The sequence below is a fragment of the Phascolarctos cinereus genome, unplaced genomic scaffold (genome assembly GCF_003287225.1).
Source record: "Phascolarctos cinereus isolate Bilbo 61053 unplaced genomic scaffold, phaCin_HiC Scaffold_4;HRSCAF=312, whole genome shotgun sequence".
NCBI classification, from domain to species: Eukaryota; Metazoa; Chordata; class Mammalia; order Diprotodontia; family Phascolarctidae; genus Phascolarctos; species Phascolarctos cinereus.
Window position 1 is genome coordinate 575,184,550 of NW_027555847.1, and position 22,119 is coordinate 575,206,668.

A 22,119-nucleotide genomic window follows, 5' to 3' on the forward strand; every position below is an offset into this window, starting at 1 on the left:
AAATTATGAAAATGTATGCCAGTGAAATTCCACACCAGTGAAATGGAAATAAAATGCATATTTGTGAAGGAAGGCACTTTGCTTTCTTGCCTATCCTTAACTAGGTCCAAAGGTTCATACTGGTGTCCAGGAGTATCCCTCTTTAAATTTATTGGTCACTAGTCACAGAACTAAGAATGACAAGAAGCTTTCTTCTTCTACTTCATTGTACAAGAAGTCTTTTTATATGAGGTATCTACGAGGCCAGTGGACTCCAAATACTGGACTTTGAGACAGGAAGAACTGAGCTCAAATCCTGCTTCAGACACTAACTTTGTGACCCTGGACAAGCCACTAAACCTCTCAAAGACTCAATTTTCTCATCTGTAAAATGGGGATAACAATAGCACCTATTTTACCAGGTTGTTGTGAGAATCAAAAGAGATACATGTAAAGTACTCTAAAAACCTTAAAAGTGTTATGTAAATGCTATTATTATTATTGCTACTGTCTCTGTTACCCAATGCATTAATGTTACCTGTGGGGCTAGTGAAATGGATGTTCACATCAATGGTTTCAAAGGTAAAGGATTAAGGTTTAGGTATCTATGAGGAAAAAAAAACACACTGGAATTAAATTCTGTCAAGAATTTGAAATTAGGGCTTATTGCTACTGTAGAAATATCCAGATTTAAGATTCTAGGGAGAAAGAAAATGTGATCTGATAGGCAATTCTCTCTTCCTTGAGAAAACAGGATCTATTGGGTATATACAAATAAAAGTAGCAAAGATATTCATTTCATGAATAGTAAATTGGGTTTCAGTACCTAAAAATGATCAGAAATGATAGTTCTATATACAAACTTTGGTTTAATCACAGAAGTATTCTGGAAACATTTCATACATTTTTAAAAAATCCACACAAAATCCCCAGTACTAAAAGTGTAGCTGATGTAAACTACTTTAGGGTTTGAAGAATTTTTAATTGTTTTACCATTATCTAAATCCCTGACGTCAGTGACTACATTATAGCTGGAGGCTTCCCAAGACTCACTGCTTGTCAACACCCTTTCGACAGAAATAAGGCTGTTTACCTCTCCTAGTGGGATGTCAAGTGTCTTTGTAAGTGCTCTGCTTAAAATTAATGCCCTCCTCTAGGAAAGAGAAACACTTTCTACATGGTTGGGTTTTTCTTGCTCACAATCTCTGTGGCCTTATCAAAAATAGATTCAATACATCTTTATTCTTGTAAGATTTAATCACATGAATACCATATCAATGTGACAATGGTAACAAAATAGCCAAATAATAGCATTCAGTGAAAACTAAAGCAATCTCACTGGTTACTTGGGGTCCCTAAGCTAAAACTGCTTGAGATTTGCATTTTCCCCATTTTCAATTAATTTATGTAGACACAGATTGGGAAAAAATAATCACCTAGTCTGCGTGGTCACCATGGCCACTGTGTAGCACTAAACTCAACGCATGGCTGAACTCATAGGAATATCAAAGCTATTAACACTCCAATTTAACTCACATCAGTAAGTAATCTCTAAAGTTTTCAACTTCAGTTTGAAGGTCACATGAAAGTCCTGAGGACTACCCTGCTCAATTCAATCTAACAAACACTTATTAATCCACTGTGATGAGAAAGCTACTGTGGATAAATGAATGAAAACCATTAGTACTTCGGATATAAAGAAAAATGGCAACTCCATCCTAGACCTTAAAGGGCTTTACCATCTACTAGGTTAACTATGAAGTACAGAGAAAATAGGAATATAAGGTAGAATGTGATGGGACAAAAGGAGAGATCTAGAGAATGTATCCTAGGAACTTTTGGGGAAGGAGAGAATACTTTTATCTGGGGAGAGAAGGGGAGATTTGGTGGAACAGGTGGCACTTTAGTTGAGCCTTAAAAGGCAGAGAAGGACTTTGACAGGAGGATTTGAGGAGGGAGTGCCATCCAAGTTTGGGGGCTGGATGGTCTACAGGATGCATAAAGTCAAGAGAGTTTAGGGAACAGCTAGTAGTCCTTTTGGTTTGAATGTAGTGTATGTGAAGGTTAGTAATGTGAAAGAAGGTGAGCCAGGGAGGCTGGTGCCAAGGGGTTGAGAATATTGAATACTATATTTTCTACCACAGGATATAAGGAATCACTGAACTTGTTGAGCAGGGGAATGAAAGGATGATGAGTAAAGGATGAATTACAAAGTGGGAGAGACTGAAGGCAGGAGGCTGAACTAGGGTGGAAAAAAAATGGGATGGACATAGGGAGGCAGACTTGATATTTAATTTAATTGGGAATGGAGGGGTAAGAGGGAGAGAGAGAGAAAGGGGTCAAAGGTCTGACACCTAGATTTTGAGCCTAGACGACTCAAGGGAGTATGGAAGATGATGCAGCCTTTGACAAAAAGAGAAGCTGGAGAGAAGGCCAGGTTTATGGGAGAAGATGTTGAGTTCAGCTTTTGACATGTTCAGTTTGAGACAGAGGTTCGATTAGGAGCCAGTTCTGGTGTCCAGGGCAAAACGAATTGAGGGGGAAGAGTAAGGAGAGTTTTGGTACACCTAATGCCTAGTGGGATACCACCCTGTAGGGGAAGAGAAAGAGCCCAACATACTTCTGTAGGTGGTCTCGTAAATCTCAGCTGGGGTACCGGAAAGCCTTGGGCCAGAAAATGGTGACCTTCACCTTGACTGTGCTATAGGTGGCTTTCGTGGGAGGCTGTGACTTGTGTAATCTGACCTGGACAGGTACATTCCTTGCTAGGGAGGAACAGTTCATCCCCCCCTCCCCCGCCACCCAGAGGCTGAACTGTGCCCAAGATGTGCATTGACCATTGTCACCAACAGGGGAAGGCAGCAACTTGGGGCCTGTGGGAGAGAGGCAAGTCGAAAATTCTGTCTGGCTGGTGGTTGAGGGCATGGATTAGTCACATATATGGCTATAAGTATGCACTTTTACATTCTGACACCCTGGGGCAAAGTCCTCTGATTTGAGGCACTGATGGATATACCCATCAGGCATCTAAAGAGTCAAGCAAAGAAATTCTCTGTGTTCTCCAACAACCACTTTGGGAAGCAAAGGCAAAGCTTACATGCCTTTCCTCAAATCCCCTGCCTTGTGAGTTTGCAGGACTGACTACACATTCCCTTAAGTTCCCACAGGTAGAAGTCTGAATCACTTTGAGTGAACAGGTAGAAAATAAATGTCTAATTTAAGGGTCCTTACCCTGGGGCCCATGAACTTGTTTTTTAAAAAAATATTTTGATAACTGAATTTCATATAATTAACTTCCTCTGTAACCCAATATATTTTATTTTATGTATTTAAAAACATTATTCTGAGGTGTCCATAAGCTTCACCAGATTGTCAAAGAGGACCTTAAAACACAAACAAATTAAGAATCCCTTCTCTAAATCCTGTAGGTGTTTTCTCTAGCCACGCTCAAAAAAAATGTCACAAAGGCTGGAAAGTGACTTGATCCCTTAAACATCTGAGTTAGACTTTAACTTGTGGGTGTTGGTAGGTAGGTAGTTGGACTTCATCCCTCCTACAGCTTTTAACTTAGGCAGGAGCAGTGTGAGGCACTTTGAGGATGAAATGACACTCATGTGACAAGGGCACTTAATTAGAAATCTAGGGACAAACAGAGCTGGAGACGCACAAAGAAACATGGCAGCAATCCTGTGAAAGTCAGGATCATTTATATCATGCAAAAGGAGCACTGTTTATGGATTTAATTGGATTTGGAAGATTTCATGTATGAAGCTCATGCTGGTTAATAATGGCTAAGCGATGTTGCCAAATGGCTGGAAGTCCTGTAGCTATGTAGGATTGGGTGAGGGATGAGATGAATCAGTGGAGTATCACCGGCAAACCTACTTTGTGACTTTTTACATTAAACAAAAAGATTCTGTACCTCTGTAGTAGGAAACAGTAGACTTCAGTTTCCTGTGTTCATCTTGTCCAGCAGTTCTTACCCTTTCCCCGCGCCCCCCACCCCATTTTTACCCCTTTGGCAGTAAAGCCAATGAACTCAGAATAAAGTTTTTAAATAATTGAGGGAAATGCTAAATTTTAGTGAGAGCTTAATGAAAATTGAGATGTATATTTTTTTCCCATTCAAATTTAAATCCCCCATGAAATCTACCTATGGGATCCCTTTGGGAGTCTTGTAGACCCCGGGTAACTCAGTAAAGATCCAGTTATGGCTTTTTAATTTCTGCTTTGCTTATTACTACAATTGTCCTGAAGCCAGTAACGCACTTTGTCTTCTACAGTGTAGCTTGGTTTGGGAAACCCATGAAAGAGTGTCTCTACCACTTAATTAAGCATAAGATAAAAGGTCTTGATAACCCAATGGGATGAGCTCAGCTGCAGAACTGTTTGGATGGAGCGGCATTGGTAAATGCTGCAACAAGCCCTCAGTGCTGACATGACCATGTTACCAAATGAAGGTCTGAAGGAACTTTGTCGCCCAGTAATTCATCGAGCATACGGGGAAAACCTGGTCAAATCACTCACCTGGGCACTCACTAATATGTTACACATTTCCTTGGTTTATAATTCCACGACCATAACCAAATTTTAAATACCCACTGACACACGGAAACAGAATCCAGGGTCAAGGGAGAATAGGATTTTACATAAGAGGTTTGGAGATTTGCAGCACAACCCTGAAGAAAAACTGTAATGTACTCTTATCACTTCAGTCTGAGGACCTACTTGTTTTGTGAGTTGTTTTGATAACAATCACAATACTCTGCACTACTGCACCTTTCATCACAAGATCTCAGTGCTTCCCAAACATTAATTAGTACTCCCACTACTTCTGTCAAGCAGGTGTTATCTTCCTTCATTTGGCAGATGGGGAAACTGAGGTAGTGGGGTTTTTTTTTGGTAGGTTTTAACTACTTTGACATTAGTGTCTTTCTTTTACTGTCTACAGAGGAAGTAGCGGTACAGAATTTCATCCATAAGGAAATGACATACTCAACTTGAAATCTATTTAGAAAGACCAAAGCAGGAAAGTCCACTAGCACACATAAAACATAGTTTTCGCGATGAAAGATTAAAGAAAAGATTATGACCAACTTTTATGTAACGTAAAACAGGGATGGGGAACCTTCAGCCTTGAGGCCACATGTGGCCTTCTAGGTCCTTGGGCATGGCCTTTTGACCAAGTCCAAGTCTGACAGAACAAACCCTTTTATTAAGGGGATTTGTTCTGTGGAGTTTGGGTTCAGTCAAAGGGCCGCACCTGAGGCCCTAGAGGGCCACATGTGGCCTTAAGGCCTCAGATTCCCTAATAAAACTCCTTTTTAAGGATTTCCCTGAAGAGCAAATAGTTTTAACTTTGTAAAAAAAACTCATGATGCTGGAGAAAGGAATGGAATTGGAGGAATAATTTCACTCAAGTAGGTGAACTAGGTGGTATAGTGGCAAGAGTGCACTAGACTTGGAATCAGGAAGATCTGAGTTCAAATCCTGCCTCAGACAATTAAGAGCTGCATGACCCTGGGCAAATCACTAAACTTTCCTCAGTTTGCCTCAGTTTCTTCATTTAAAAAATGAAGAAGTTGGACTTGAAGGCTTATAAGGTCCCTTCCAGCTCTAAATCTGTGATCCTTTGAAATCATGAAATACTTAAAAAGAAAAATGAGAGGCTATTTCATTGAATCATAGAATTAGCGATGGAAGAAGCCTCTATCACATGTGAAAAGTATTTGTCACTATAACATATTGGACAAGTATCCAGTCTTGAAAACATTCAATAAGAGGGAACCCACTCCCCTCTAAGACAGCCCATTCCACTTTGGGCTAATTCTAACTACTTGGGTAGATTTACCTAATGTATTTCTAGGAAGCAGTGGGTAAATACTTTTTTGGCTTGCCTTCAGTGGGCATCTGTAGCAGAACAGTCTAAGTCTGTAGGAGTGTGGAAGAAGGGGTATAACATTTTCTCTACAAGAGCACAAAAGGTTCTAAAAGAGTCTATCTGAGTGGACTGATGAAAGGAGAGATGAAAAAAATTTAAACTGCCCAGATATTAAAAGAAAAAATAAATTTTGTTTTCCACCATACTATGCCAGGACAACTTGATGCCAGGTCCATAACACTTGATTCAATACATAAAAAGTTGGCTGGATTGTATTCCAATTATGAAAACATTTCACCTAGTCACCTTTCTTCCTTGAGATGCAACCTCTTTGGCAAAGGAGGAGGTGACCTGTTTTAACTCATGTGTTCTGGGACTTGTTCAGCTTATCTTTTTACCTCCTTACCTCCTGAGTCAGTCTGTGGCTGCCCAGGCACCAGTGGTATATGAGTGGAATATATAACCACCTGCTGCTCCTGGGGCAGTAACCACCCACCCACCAACTCTGGGGTCCAATACTCTTTCTTGTTTGTTTAACGTCTCCTCCCTTGTTGACTACCCTGGTTTCCCACTCCTCCTCCCTCATCCAGCTGAAAGCTCAGACAATATATTGGCATTAATATTCATTTCATGGTTCACCTCATGGTTTCATGGGACAAGTAGGAGGTACTGAATCATGAAGACAGTATTTAGTTTCATCAGTGAAAAGCTTCAGGCCAATGAATTTCCCTACCAGATGGGTATAGTAAAACTTGTCAACTATCAGAAAAGTGGAGTTACATTAGAGAACATGAAAATGACATATCTTTCATAATGGAAATCCTGAAGAATTAAAGTGGGCTAAATGGGAAGAATATATATTCACAAGGTTAAGTGGAAAGAGGTTTGAACCTGGGAACAACTGGATTAGAACTTGCTACTGGCTATGTTATCATGGTCAAGTCATTTAACTTCCTCATCTGTGAAATGGGACAGCACTTACTTCACAGGATTATTATAAGGATCAAATGAGATCACCAGGCAAAGTGTTCTAAAAGGCCATCTATTATTGACCAGGGGCAGCTAGGTGGCCCATTGGAGCAAGTGCTGGTCCTAGAATCAGGAAGATTCATCTCCCTGGGTTCAAATCCAGCCTCAGATACTTGGTAGTTGTGTAACTCTGGGCAAATCAATTATCCCTGTTTGCCTCAGTTTTCACATCTGTAGAATGATCTGGAGAAGAAACTGGCAAACCACTCCAGTATCTCTACCAAGAAAACCTCAAATGGGGTCACGAAGAGTCAGACACAACCAAAATGACAAATTACTGACAAGCATCCTTTGTTCCTTCCCTTTGTTTTCCTATTCAGGTGATATGTGTATTTCTTGGAACACTGCCTATTTTTTTTTCTTCACATGAATACTACAAAATGACGCACTTTAGCAAAAGGAACTTGTATGATGAGGTCAATGTTGTCTCCTGTGGAACTCTGGAGTACTCTCTACTCTAGGAAATTCACCAACAGCATTGCACTTGGCCTTTATTGCCCAAATACCAAAGCAAAGAGGAAGTTCAGCAAAATTTACTAGTAAAAGGTTACACCCTTGTCCAGGTCAGTTTGATATACCACAAACTCTGTTATAGAACACCTTACTATAGAACATTTTGACACTTCCAAATCTAACCCTGGTATAAAAATCCTTGATCTACAGCGAGAAAAAAATGAAGAAACTTCTAGGACTACACATGGAAGTAACAGATACATATTATTATGACTAGGTGTCTGACAGACTTTTGACTATGACTGTATAAGAGAATTTGGAAGTCTTTGAAATACTAACTGATTTTTTCCCTCTTATTTATAATTAAGAGAATATGTGGGATTTGTAGAGTCAAAAATATCATTAACTTACTTTTCTGCTATTATTATTATTTTTTACAAAGGTAGGCTCTTCCCTAACCTTTCCCTTATCTCACTCCCTCTCCCCCTCCCCCTTCACCTTATATCTCCCTACACAGGGGATGCTTAATAAAAAAAACAGTTAAATTGAACTGAATAAAATGGAGAGAGGTAAGCCAATATGGGGCCATTTTTTCACTCATAGTTTAGTACTAGAAATTCTCCCCTCCTGGTAGCAGTACTTTTCTTCCCAGGCTGGAATACCTAGAAGAGATTAATAACAGAAGGGAATTTGGCCTCCAGGCCACTTAAACAAGCTCAGACTTCTTTAAATAAATATTACTAGACAAAGGCAAATACATCAGCACCTGATGCGGTAGAAGACCCTATGGATTCTCAAAAGACTATAGAACTACAGCAAGATGTTCCCAAATGGTTCAAGAGAGAAATGGAAATCATGAAAGCAGAATTTTATGGTCTAAACAGTAGAAATTATTAGCCAAATAGAAAAACTGAAATCCACAGAGAAAATCTCATCAAAGAGACAGAAGAGAGAATGGCTGATTGAGAATGTAAATACACAGAAGTGAAGGATTATCTTCTCTATTGGTTTATCTGCTTATGCTCAGAGTCATTAGCTGAGTATGTTTTCATCATAAGAACTACGATAATTTGTCTTTTTCCCTATATTCCCCTACCCAGTCTTTTTTGACTCCCTATCAGCCTCTACTGACACTGTGGGGTTTGCTTTTGACAGGCCTCAGTCTCTGCTCCAAGTGACTTCTGAGGGGACAGAACTAGGTGGGCTTAGCTTGATGCTAGTACCCTTTCCTTCAGGTCTGGTGGGACTTCCCTGCTCCAGTTCCTTCTGTTCCTTATTTTTCTGGCTGAGTAATGTTGCAGCACAGTATACTACCACACCCTTGTTCTAGGCAGGGCAAACTTCTGGCTTTTCATGGTGTGGGGTGGGGGTGGAGGGGGTGAAGGGGGCAGAGTTGAGTTCTGGTGCAAGACTGTGGGTCAGTTTATACAGCCATGCCAGAGTGTGATGGCAGATGGGGGAGGAGGAGTTGCTGAGCGACTGCATTAGGGAGTGGCTTTCTCTGTTTTGGTTCATTGAATATTTAAGCTTGTAGGACACTTAGTGTCTTAAGCTGTGGTGACAGGTAAAGTCACTTCATCTTTTGCATATAATTTTTATTTTTGAGAAGTTAGGGAGGATATGAGGACCAGAGAAGATGTCCAGTACTCCATCTTGTTGCTCATGTGACCCAGAAGTCTGGTATACAGTTTAGTGACTTTTATGCACAGTTCCAAATTACTTTCCCAAATAACTCGATCAATTTATAACTCCTACAAACAGAATTAATGCGCTGGTTTTCCCACAGTTTTTCTGACAGCTGTCATTGGAGTGAAGTAGAACCTCAGAATTTCTTTAATTTGTATTTCTCTAATTATTAGTGATTTGGAGCATTGTTTTTAATACATTCACTTTTTAGAATACAACATGCTCCTAAATTGGGACTATCTCTAAAGTGTCAGAATTTGGAAGTTAATCATAGCTGATCTCTTAGTACGACCATTTGAAGGTTTGTTTTAGTGGTTTCATGTTAGCCACCAAAAATGAGTGGATGGACCAACTTTATTATAAAGAGAGGCATTCCACTCTATCCTGTTTTTTAATCTCGAAAGCAGCTGTGAACTGTGCAAGAACTTGTCTCAAGCATAAAACATGTTTAGCTGTACTCACTGAACAGGTGAGGGACACTTTTCTTAAAGCTAAAGTAGTTGAGGATCAGATAGCAGATTTAGAAAGACAGGTTGGTGATCTCAGGAAGATCAATGAATACACTGAGTTCACAGATGACATATAGCTGGTTTTAAAACTTTGCAATGACAGCACGAGAAGAACAAGGAAGTCTTTTTTTTTTTAAAGGGCCAGCTATTTAAATAGCCAGATTCTCAGTAGAAGGGAAAATAGGATGAGTTGAGGCAAAGAGATAGGGTAACTGGGAAGGATGGGATGTGATAATTATTTCAGTTTCATTTAATTTCATTTATTTTTCCTCCATGTGGACCTGAATCCAGTCAAACAAATCAGCTTGCTATATTCTCTGCTAATGACATGTTAATTCCTACCTTTACACTTTAGCATATCAATTTCCACTCTCCTTTGTCCACTGAATTCTCTCCCTATTTTCTTCTAAACTCCCTGCAACCTAGCTTCTCACTTAATCATTCAACCCCAAACTACCAATATCCCCAAAGTTACCAGTGATCTCTTAAATGCTAAATCTGTTGGCCTTTTCTCAGTACTCCACTGCCCTGACCTCTCTGCAGGTTCTGACACTGCTGATCACCGTCTACTGTTGGCTACTCTCCTCTCAAGGTTTTTGTGACATGACTCCCTACTAGTGCTCCTCCTGTGTATCCGACTGCTCTGCCTCAGTCTCCCTCACTGGATCTTCATCTACGTCCCAATCACTAACCACTGGTATGCCCCAAGGCTCTGTCCTGGGTTCTCTTCTCTTATACCTCTATACTTTGTCCTTTAGTGATCTAATCAGCTTCCATAGGTTCAATTATCTCTATGCAGATGATTCCCAAAGCCCTGGTCTTCTGAGCTACAGTCCTACATCACCGACTGTCCTTTAGACATCTCAAACTGGATGTAGGCATCTCAAATTCAGCATTTCCAAAAGAGAACCTTTTATCCTCCTCCCTAAACTCTCCCCTCTTCCCAACTTTCCTATGACTGTTTAGGAAACCACCACCCTCCTTCAGAGCTGGTAACATTGGTTTCATCCTTAGACTCATCTCTTGCATTCATGTTACATATTTGATCTATTGCTAAGTCTTGTCATTCTACCTTTACAGCATATCTCATCTTCTCTCTACTTTTACTGTCACCACTTGAGTTCAGGTCCTTATAACCTACATTTGGACTCATAAAATAACCTTCTAATTGGTCTCCCTGACCCAAATTTCCCCCTACTTCAATCTATCATTCACTCAGCTGCCAAAATTATTTTCCTAAAGCACAAGTTTGATCTGGTCAACTCCCTGCTAAAAAAAAAAATTCCCATGGCTCCCTATTACCTCCAGGATCAAATACAAAGTCTTCTATTTGGCATTTAAAACCCTACATGACTCCCACCCTTCCAGTACCTCTCACACTTCGCTTGCTTCTATGTGTTCTACAATAAAGCTACACTGACCTTTGTTTTTTTGCCATTCCTTTGACACAACACTTCATCTCCAGACAATGTGCCTTTGCACTGGCAGCCCCCCATGCCCAAGATGCTCTTCTTCCTCACCTCCATGTCTTACCTTTCCTGGCTTCCTTCAAGTCTCAGCTCAAATCTTACCTTTTGGGGGAGGTCTTACCCAGTCCTACTGCCTTTGCTCTAAGATTACCTTTCATTTATACTGCATATATCATGTATGTACATAGGGTTTCATATTACACATTGTCTGCTCCATTATAACATGAGGGCTTTTGACTTTCTTTGTCTATCTAATACTGGGCATAGTAAGTACTCCATAAATACTTGTTAACTAACTAGGAAGGTAGTAGGAAAGTATGTGAGAACATACTGCCTCCTTCTAGATAGCTATTCTCCTAACTATTTAGACTAAAATGAGAAGGCAGGGACACATCAGATCTCTGAAAGTCTTGGATATCAGGCACAAAGACACTGGCCTCTCTTTAGCAGGCTGTGGCTTACAGGGAGACACTGAATATTTCTCAGTAGAGAAGTGACATGACCATATTTATGTGTAAGAAATATTAATATAGTAGTAGTACAGATTAGAGTGGAGGCCAGAATGGAAGTGGAAATATCTGTTAGGGCATATTGCATTGGTCTGTCCAGGTGATGATAAAGTCCAGTCCTGGGGTGATAGCAATGAGAAGAGAGATGAGGGAATAGATCTGAAAAATATTACAGAGGTAGAAAGGAAAGACTTAGTAACCAATTCAAGATGGGATGTTATGAACCTGGGTTTAAAAAAGTCAATCATACAAAATACAGGATCAGAGAGATGAGGCTAGAAAATAAGTTCATGTGAAAAAGCGTAGAGATTGTAATGGATTAGAAGCTCAATATGAATAAACAATGTGATATATCATTTTGGTAGTCAGTCAATCAACAAGCACTGGTGAAATGCTTACGATGTGCCAGGAACTGTGCTAAGTGTGGGCATACAAAGAAAGGCAAAAAAAAATAGCTTTTGCCCTCTAGGCACTTACAGAAATGCTATGCAACAGAATGTACATACAAGCTGCATGCCATGTAAACGAAAGGTTATCTTAGACTAGTAGCAGGGGGATGCCAGGGACAGAATGTACTTGAGTTTCAGGCGTGTGAAAGGGTTCGTGAGAGGGAAGGCACTGGCAGTGGGGAACCAGGAAAGGCTTCCTGCAGAAGGTAGGATCTAGGCTGAGTGTTGAAGGAAAGCAGAGAATTTGGGTGGCTGAGGTGAAGAAGGAGAACATTCCAGGTATAGAAGACAGCAGGTGACAAGGCACAAAGTGGGAAGATGAATTGTCATGTTCAAGGAACAGCAAATAGGCCAGAAATGTTGGAGGGGTCCAGGTGGAGAATGGTCTGAAAAGCCAAAGAAAGGATGTTATATTTGATCTTTGGGGTAATAGGGAGCCACTAGAGCTTCATAACTAGTGGGGTGACATGGTCAGACCTATACTTTAGGAAAATCACTTTGGATGTCACTCTGCTTCTCCCCACCTCAATATACTCCAGTGGCTCCCCATTACCCCCCAAGATTAAATATAACATCCTCTCTTAGGCATTCAAAGCCTTCCCTAACCTAGCCTCAAACTCCTACCTTTCCAGTCTTTTCATATCTTACTCCCCACCACATAATCTTCAATACAGTGACACTGACCTCCTGGCTGTTCCATGAACAAGACATTTTGTCTCTTGGCTCCAGAAATCCTCTCTGACTGTCCCTCACACTTGGAATACTCTACCTCTTCCACTCTAACTACCGACCTCCTTGGCTTCCTTTAAGTCCCAACTAAAACCTCACCTTCTACAGGAAGCCTTCCCTCTATTAATTATTTCCTATTTATCCTGTATATAGTTTGCTTTGTAAGTATTTGTTTGAGTGTTGTCTCTCCCATTAGATTGTGAGCTCCTTGATGGCAGACCGTCTTTTGCCTCTTTTTGTAACCCCAGTGTTTACTTAGCACAGTGCTTGGAACACAGTAGGTGCTTTAAAAATGTTTACTGATTGATTGATTTGATTTTAGGTTGCATTAACAGAAGAATAGCATCTGCAAAGAAAGAAAAAGAGAACATAATTCCACCACACTCTGCTCCGTTCAGAGCAGAGCTGGAATATTGTGCTTGGTTCCAGGTACCATGTTAGAGGAGACGTTGATAAATTGGACTGTGTCCAGAATAAGGCAATCAGAATGATGAGGGAATGTGAAACCATTGAAACTTGAAAATCATTTGAAAGAACTGAGGATGTTGGGGCAGCTAGGTGGCACAGTGGATACAGCACCAGCCCTGGAGTCAGGAGGACCAGAGTTCAAATCTAGCCTCAGACACATGATCCTCACTAGCTGTGTGACCCTGGGCAAGTCACTTAACCCTGATTACCTTGTATGTCCCCCCCCCCCAAAAAAAAAGAATTGAGGATGTTTAAGTTGCAGAAAAGAAGACTCAGGGGACTGTAACTTCAATCATCTGAAAGGCTGAGTTCTGCTTGGCTCTAAAGAGCAAAACTAAAATCAATTGATGGAGTTAAAGAACGGCACATTCCAAATCCAAATAAGGAAAAACTTGCAAATGGTTAGAGATATACCAAAGAGGAACGTATTGTGTCTCATTTCAAGAGGTCTTTAGATATTTCAAGGTTACATCATAACTTGTCAAGAACACTGAAGAAAAATATATGCTATGGATATTACATGACCTCTGAGGCTCCTTCTAACACTTTTTTAGTGATTTTATTATTTAGTCACCACAGCTTGGAGTCTGGAATATCTGAGTCTGAATTCTGCCTCAGATGCTTACAAGCTGTGTCATGTAAATATTCTCAGCCTCAGTTTCCTCACCTGCAAAATGGAGATAATACTACACCTATCTCATAGGGTTCATTATGAGGACCAAACAAGGTAATATAGGTACTGTGCTTTTATTTCCCTCATACTCATTGGTTCTAACGCTGAGAAAGGAAACATTACCCTGGGAAGGAGACAGAGGCGGTCAGTGGGTCATTATTGCCTTTCCCTACTGCCCTTGTGTACCTATCTCTATCCTAACACAATGAGAAATGAAGCTGTAGGGTCAAAAATAAAATGAAAGAGATGGACTGGCCTGAAGAAGAAGGTCTGAAGTGTTTTTAGGACTCTTTCAGGGGGCCCAGTCTGGATGTAAACGAGTGAGTTTCAGGGAGTGTAATAATAATCACAGTGATTAATGATGATGACAGTAATAAAAATCATATACAGCATTAGGTACTTTATATTTATGGTGTCTCTTTCATCGACAAAAATTCAAAGTGCTTTGCAAACTGAAGACAGACACACCAACTAACTACAGGGACTTCCCTTTCCCCCCACTACAAACACCTAGCCCAAATGCAGAAAGAGTTGTAGCCATTTGAGTCTACATCAACACTCTAAGGTTTGGCCTCAGAAGTGAAAATGACTTCTGCAGTCAATGAATCTGGGAAAACTAAAGGCAAGATATAATTACCTAGGTCACAGGATACCTTAGTTTGATCCTGGGCCCTCTGGGCATAAGTGCTAAGAAACATAAGGTAGAATCTAGCAATTGTTAACCTACTTTTTCTGAGTGGATTTGTGGCTGAACAAATGTATGTGATGGTGACAAGAGAAAATAATAGGTTAAAAAAAACATTCACTACTGTCCTACTTACACAAGTGGTTTTTACTTTATGCAATAGATCTGTTCTGGCCAAGTTGAGTGTTAATACAATTTTATTTTAAATATACTAGAGGAGTTCACTATTTAAGAGAATATTTCATTGAAATGATTTGTAAAATGAAGACTCTTTAAGGGTCTAGTCATTCTTTAGTGTATTTAGAGTTTTCAAAGACCAGATTTTCTTAAAGCAGGACACACCTTCCTTATCCAGGAATTATGGACATCACCATAACACGGTGTGAATGGCAGCCGACTGCAGTTTGTAAGGTAAGTTTTACAATCATTCTCAGCAAAGATTTCTATTTGTGTCTAGGAGCTAAACAGTGTCAGATCCTTGTTGGGCAAGGACCGTGATTAATTGTCTAAGAGACAGGCCAGGGCAGTTGATTATAGAAGGAAGACAATCTGCTGCGGCTATACTAGATTGGTGCTATTTCTGCCAAAGGTAACCATACAGGACTCTAGCTGCCAAAATCACAATGAAGAAAGGAATCTGCCTGGGAATGGTTAAGAGGGTGCTAGGATAAGTCTAAAAAGGTCCCAATGTAAATAAATACATGCTGACTAAACCTTTGGAGTTTTAAGTTTCAACGTGTCTACTGATGGTAAGTGAACTGTACGCTAGGCCAATCTAATTTGGCATGGGTTGATTAGCATTTAGGGGACTCTAAGGCAGGATACTCATAAGTTTTACTATGTACAAAATCATCAAGAGCAGGAAAAATGTAGGAAGGTTGAATGGAAATTGTTTAGAAAGATATATGTGGATTTTCGAGGCTAGAAAGAACATAGCTGAATTTGTTTAAAAAAAAAAGACCAAGGGATTTACAAATTCCAGAACAGAGACTTTATTGGATAGAGACGTAAAGTAAGTAGGAGATAGGTAATAGTATCACTGATGGATGAGCCTCCCCAAAGCTGTGCGATACTTTGGATGACCTGCACTTGAGAGAGTTTAAATAAAAACTGAACTCAAAAAAGTGAATCATACTTTCTAAGGTAGACATTTTCAGATGGTATAATATTTCCAGCACAATGAAGAGCTCTGCAAATGCTCTGTAGATAAGGGGACACCATAAGGAAGTTAATGTGGTGAGACAATGTTTATTAGTTAAGACTGTTTACAAAAACAGTAATTGTGTATATAGGGATGCAAATTTTATGAGGTATTCCTCTTTAGTGTAAATAAATTACCACTAACATGCACAATGTACATACAGTGTTTATACCTAAGAAACTATTTTTTTTTCCAGGAAAAACACATGCAAAGAAAGGTAGAACAGGCTCTCTTCTTCATAAAGGTAATAGAGCCTTTGATGCTATCATTCCATCCTGGATGTAATCGTAAGAAAAAACTCTTCAATGAAAAATACGAGGAAATTGGGGGAGTTGAATCTAGTACATGATTCCTATTTCATTAGAGATGAAATACTCTTGAGGGGAATAGTACCAGAGGAAACAACACAAATGCATTTGACTTTAGGAAGAATGTGATATGCCCCTGGGGGTTTTGATGAGCTCCTATGAAGTATGGGAAACATACAGTGAAATATTTAAGAAACACTTGAAGAGACTGAAACTTAAAAGCTCTCCTGGTTAAGTCCACATTGGGAAAAGGGCAAGACAGGCCAATGTGGTTAAGAAGGGATGTAAAGATTAGTGTGAGGAGCCTAAGTAGGGGGCTTAAAAGTATATAAACAATGCTTCAAAAACATAAACTATTCATAAAAAATGATCCGGGAGAAGTTAAGAGGATAATGACAAAAAGAGATGAATCATGATTACAACACGAAACAACATTCCAAAACAGTGAAGTTCGTAGGCACTGCACATTTTGTAGTTATAGAATTACAGCCTTTGAGAACTAGATAGGACCTTAGGAACCATCTGATTGAGCTCCTCATTTTATAAATGAGAATAACATAAAGAAGATGCATTTTGCTTCTTGGTTTTCTCCTCTTTCTGTCTCTACCATTCATCCCTGCCCCCACCAGTCAAAGGAAGAAAAACAAGTATTGGAAGGGCAGGATTAGAGAATTGGGGGCCAGAGATTTCAGGAAAGGAACAGATTAGCTGGCTTCTGTCTAACAGAGCTGGAAAAGATGAAGAGATACTGAGCAAAGGATCTTATTTCCCACAAAAGGAGGGGAAGTGTGAGACACCAATGGGAATAATTGTAGGAGGAATTAAAAGGAGACACATCTAGGAGAGGAAAAAGTACTACCTCAACGAACACCTAGGATATCTAAGATTTCTCTTCCCTAAGATACAAAGATGGAAATGAGGGAAGTCCTAACTAATATTTATATAAGTACTCTGATGACAGATCAAATTCCTGAGGTCTGGAAAGTGTTAAATACCATTATTCTAAACAGGGATATGAGATAGAGCAAGCAATTACAGGCCAGTTAACATCATTTATGGCAAAATATTAGAAACAGTTTTTCGAGGGAACAACTTGACAAGCCTATGGTAATTTGATTAGAAACAGGCAACATGTTTTTATTGGAGGAAGGTGTTGTTTTAACTAACATGTTGGATTTCTGTGAAGTTATTACTTCCATGGTATTAGGTTCTGGACCACTCCCTTCCAATATCTATAGAGGATTAAGTATACCAAATGTAAGATATCTAAGTAGCTAAGGAACAGTAAAAGTTGAAAACAGAATAAATAATAGAGAACAATGAAATTAGAAGAACATGAAGTTGGAATGGAAATGGCATCGAGCAGAAAATAATGTAAAAATCAGCTTATAGAGCTGTCATCCAGATACTTATCTTCTTTTCTTTCTTTGTTTCTTTTTTTTTTAAGGACTACAAGATTCAAACTTGGTTTTTGAGTGATTTCCTAAAATGCTATGAAGAAACAAAGGCCTACTGCATACTGGTTACTCACTTAATGTAAGGCAGTAGGGTATAGTGGAATGGATGGTGGATTGAAGTTACAGAAGCTGGGTTTAAATCCTGTTTCTGCTACTTGCTACTTAGTGATGTTGGGAAGGTTACTTAATTTTTCTGGGCTTCAGTTTCCTCATCTATAAAACAAGGGAGGTTGGACTAAATGACCTATAAGGTCTCTTTCATTTCCTATGTGATAGCCAGAAGCTTCACCATTAGGATAAGCATTGCATATGGCAAAGAATTTTAGAGTTGAAAGGGATCTTGGAAATATGACCCCCTTTTTATACATGCAAGAGACAGAAATAAAACAACTATTTCAGTCTTCCATCCCTTCTGCTAAATCAAAAAGTCACAGAAATGTATAAAACTATTTTATTAATAAAAACATTGATAACTCATTAGTATATTTTAAGAGTTATAGTTTTTAGATTACACAAATGCTATATTTTTTCCATACCACTGGTAACAGCTAGGTGCAGTAGATAGAGCTATGGACCTGGAGTCAGGAAGACTTGGGTACAAATCCTGCTTCAGACATTCACTAGATGTGTGACCCTGAGCAAGTCACTTAACCTCTTGCTGTCTTAGTTTCCTCATTTGCAAAATGGGAATAATGACAGAACCAAACACCCTGAATTTGTGAAGCTAAAATGAGATAATTTTTGTAAAGTGATTTGTAAGACTTGAAGTACTATACAAATGGTAGCTGCAATAAAATAAATAAAACTACACAATGTAAAATAAGTGAAGTAGATTTTGTTTGGCAAAAAACTTGATTTCGTTTTGTTTTCCACTTTGATCTAATACGTATAATTCCTCTATCGGCGCTGATAATCCTCTGGGGAATGTGGGAGAAGCAAAGACTTCTCCCTCCCAAATTAAATTTTATTTATTTTTGAGCCTAGATTGGTGGACCAAGGACTTTCTTGAGTCCCCAAAAATTCCACTACAGAAACAACACTACCTTGCTCTAAACAGAGCAGTAGATTTTAACTATAATATGGATATACATTTGTATACAAATCTGATACAGGCACATATACACTGGCTTGAAGTACTAAGAAACATAAATTGCTAAACAAAGTGTTGATAATAGCACTATCAAAAGTGGAAGTCCAGTCACAGAGAAATTTCTGAGAATTTCCAGGATCAAGAGTGCCTCAAATTCATCAGTACCTAAAGTTTAGTGACAAACTTCACATGCATGCCACTGCTTTTATTTCAGGACAAAAAAAAATCAAACTTGTTGTAAAACTTTCAAGGATATGCATGTAGTAAGGAAACAAAAGACACAGAGATTATAGCAATACTAGCTAGCCGGGGCAGCAAGTTGGCACTTGTAGTCAGAAGGACCTGAATTCAAATTGGGCCTCAGACACTTACTAGTTTTGTGACCTTGGGCAAGTCCCTTAACCCCAACTGCCTACACACACACATACACACACACACTCAACACACACACACACACACACACACAAATTAATATAACATTAATATGGCAAATGTTTTACCAATATTATCTCATTTTATCCTCATGATGACCCTGGGAGGTAGGTGCTATGATTATCCCCATTTTACAAGTGTGGAAACTGAGGGAGACAAGTGACTTCCCCAGGGTCACACAGCTAGTAAGCATCTGAGGCCAGATATGCAGTCTTCCTGTCTCCAGGTCCAGCCCTCGGTCCACTGTATCACTTGGACATCTCCATGCAAGTGGTACTTACTACTTCACTGTAGTAAGCAAATCTAGGTGGGGAGAGATGAATGCAAAAAAAGGAATTCCTGCTATGTGATACTGCTACTGGCTTAAAAAGGTTAATACTAATTCATTGCTAAGTAAACAAATGTTTTTTATTAAGAGTTCCAAGAAAGAACCTGGCATAGTGCATAGTGAGGCAGCCTTGGTGTCTGAAAGACCTGGGCTCAACTCTTGCTGCTGGCACATAGTGGCTATGAGACTTTGGGTGAGTCATTGTCTTCTCAGTGGCCCAGGCAACTCTCTTTAATCTCAAGACAGGTACCAAATTGCATCATTAGAGGTACTTTCCTTAATGGGAGTTTCCTCCACCAGTGAAATCAAATGTTAAGTCCAATTTTTTTTTCAAATGATTCTCTAAGCTCAACTCAAATAATTCAGCTCACCTATCATCTCCATAAAGCCTTTCCTTCTTAGACCTCAACTCCATGCCACCCCCCCGCCACTTTGCTTGCATCTCTCTTATGCATTAATCATGCATTATTTTTAGATTAAAATTATTTGTGCACACTGCACTTCTCCTCACTTGACTGTCGACTTCAATGAACATAGGAACTATGCAGTGACAGCTCTAATTGTTGTGTAACTTCCCTAGCTCCTAGCACATAGCAGATGCCTATTTTCTGAAATGACAATTTGCATAAATTTTTGATTCTCTTTATGTTAACATAGGTTTGCTTTTGGAGAGGCAGAATGGTGTAATGGAAAGAATGGTGGACCTGGATCTGGATTCAAATTCCAGCTCAGATATTTATTAGCTATGGATCCTTTGGCAAATCACTCAACTTCTCTGAGGCTCATCACTTGCAAAACTAGGACAAATTATTTGCATTACCAAACCTTGCAGGGCTTTTATAGAAAAGCACTTTATGCTCTCTGAGACCAAAAACCCAGAACTTTCCCCATCCCCCCAAATTCTCCTTTTGGTTCTAGTTTATCAGTCACACATAGGTATTTACCATTAGAGAGAGCTGGCTACTCAATGTGGGCTATATGCCCAAGCATCCTACCTTTGAGAGGTTCTAGCAGGGGTAGGGAACCTATGGCCTTCTAGGTCCTTGGGTGCAGCCTTTTGACTGAGTCCAAGTTTTACAGAATAAATCCTTTTAGTGAGGTGACTTGTTCTGTGAGGTTTGGATTCAGTCAAAGGGCCACACCTGAAGACCTGGAGAGTCACATGTGGCCTCGAGGTCACAGGTTCCCCACCCTCTAGAGTGTGCCTCTGGCTCTAGGATATCCCAAGGTGCTAGAGATTTATGGACTATACCCCACTGAGAAAATGAACTCGTGGAAATTCCTAGGAGGGAGGAAGAAAGGCCAGAAGCCTGGTACATGTATAAGCCCAGCTTAACAATGAAGAAGAAGAAGAGGAATGTGCTTTCTAGATGTGGGAGAATTAAATGCTACCTCACTCTGGGTACTGATAAACTTTAGATAAGGGTTTGGCTGAAAAGGATCTCTGTATCTTGTGAGGCTATACATTCATTGGTTATTACTGTACAATACACAAGTGAGAGCTCATTTACAATGCTGTTTCAGTTTTGGTCACCTTTCAACAGGAAGGATATTATCACCCTGGAGACAATGCAGTGTAAGGCTGTCAGGCTGATTCCAAGTTTTAAGAAAACTGGTTATTCTGAGGGAAGCCCAAGGAGGTTAAAAGTTTACTTGCACTACAGAAAAGGAGTCTGCCCTATGGAACTCTAAGTTTAAGGGGAATGAGTTAAATTACTGTGCTCATGCTGCTGATGGAGGGGCTTAACAACAACCAGGAAAAGGGGGCATCAAAACCAGAAATGAAGCAAAGGTAAGACAGGGAAAGAATCGTTTCAGCGAAAGAACAAACATCTGGAGCAGAGCACAACTGCTGAATTCAGACAGCAGAAGTGTGATTAGGTTTGTGAAACAGGTATGACGATGCCATCCGAATGAACAAAAGGAACTGAGGGAGGACATGGTGGCTAGGCAGGAAAGAGGGGTCGATACGGACTTCAAGAACACAGACTCAATAGGCCAAGTGTCCTTTTCCTGTCCAGAAATCTCCTTTGTTTTGTGTTCTTATCAATCCCACACCTTGCCTCAGTAAGAATGACAGACAATCCACTCTTAATGACTTCCTAGCTTTTGAAACTATTTTGGTGTTGCCACGTTCAAATTATGTTAAGGAGTGGCCTTTTCAGTTGGCTCTTCTCATTTTTTCATGTTACAGTTAGAGGGGTTATTCATTTTGGATGACTGGTCACCCCTTCAATTGAAATGCATTATTTACTTGAGTGCGCAAGGGAAACAGTGTGTGCACACGTGTGTTTGTGTGTATGTATGTGTGCATATATGTATGTTGTGCGTGCGCTTGGTGATTTTTTTCAATCCTCAGGACAACTACGCCCTTGTGGCACCTCGTTCCAGTCAGGAAGAAAATGCCAGGGAGACTCAATTGCTCTTCAGACAGTTGACGCTGCGTCAGCAGCAGTATGGCTGGTATCTTCCTCCCCAGGAGACAGAGCACATCCTTTTCTTGGCACACCCACTCTCCAAATGCACAGTGAACAATTGTTCGCTGTTTGTCAAAGACCTGGACAACTCCCCATACCGGTACAATGCACTGACACTACACCCCTACAAATTAAGTGCTGGGCATTTCCTTTCCTTTCTTTCCTCCAGTATATACAGATAAGTTAAATGTATTTACCCTTTTGCTAGAAGCAGAACATCATCAAGTGTATTTAAGAATTACTAGGTTTCCTTTTGATCCACCTCAATGGGAGAGCCCCCTTCCCTGTTGGACACAGTTGAGATGGG

General features: G+C 39.9%; 1 protein-coding gene across 6 annotated transcripts in view; it reads right to left on the reverse strand.

The window, feature by feature from the left end:
• The window catches only part of GMDS (GDP-mannose 4,6-dehydratase), a 785,826-nt gene that overhangs the window by 116,861 nt on the left and 646,846 nt on the right, over positions 1-22,119 (reverse strand). The gene's annotated exons all lie outside the window — the stretch shown is intronic.